Raw genomic sequence first — 852 nt, forward strand, 5'->3', positions numbered from 1 at the left:
GAATGTAATCATATAAAATGGCTCCGCAGATCACAGTGTATTAAGACCTGCAGGTTCCTATAAAAATGTGAAACAAATGAACATTCTTGCTCTTGGTCCAATTATAAGACTAGCTGTATTTTCTTTTTGTCAATTGGGGGTTTAGCTTGTTTTTATTTGATCCAAATACCCAAATCGGGTATATGTTTAGTTTACAGTTTTTATTTTAATTCATTCAAGGGAAACAAACTATCAGTTGAAGTATATCATGCAAAAACAAACTGAAATCATGAAGCAATGTACAATATGAAAACTGTAGAGATAAATATAATAGGGGGTGTTTGAGTAAGACAGAAACAAATTGTTAGTCCGGTCATATGAAAACTGTAACATACACAAGTAGTGCATAGAAAACATAATAGGGGTGTTTGAGCAAGCCAGCAACAAATTCAAGGTTCGATTATAATCAGTAACAAATTTAACTCTGATAATTTTTAGCAAAGAAAAAAATAAACTTGGTAATTATTCAGCAAGACAGCAACAAATTCAAGATTCAATCACTAACAAATTAATTGATTACCAATTAAACATCACCTCAAAATACAGGGAGAAGGGAATCTGGGAAAGGAGAACAGGGGAAGTGATGATGCATGGACTTACCAAGGGCGACTGGGTGACGAAGAGAACTCGACCCCAGAAGAAGACGAGCGACGAAGCAAGTGACGACCCTACGACGGTCTACGATCCACTGCGACTCGCGACGGCGAGTACATGAAACCAGAAGACCACGAGCGACGACGATCCGACGAGTGCTTCTATCGCCGGTGAGACGTTAAAACGCCGGCGACGAGAGGAGAGGTGCAACGAGACGCC

At 39.3% G+C, this 852-nt stretch overlaps 1 pseudogene; it reads right to left on the reverse strand.

The window, feature by feature from the left end:
• Positions 1-111, reverse strand: LOC112704340 (small nucleolar RNA snoR2/U65; annotated as a pseudogene).
• Positions 112-852: the final 741 nt, after the last annotated feature.

The sequence above is a fragment of the Arachis hypogaea genome, chromosome 7, assembly GCF_003086295.3.
Source record: "Arachis hypogaea cultivar Tifrunner chromosome 7, arahy.Tifrunner.gnm2.J5K5, whole genome shotgun sequence".
NCBI lineage: Eukaryota > Viridiplantae > Streptophyta > Magnoliopsida > Fabales > Fabaceae > Arachis > Arachis hypogaea.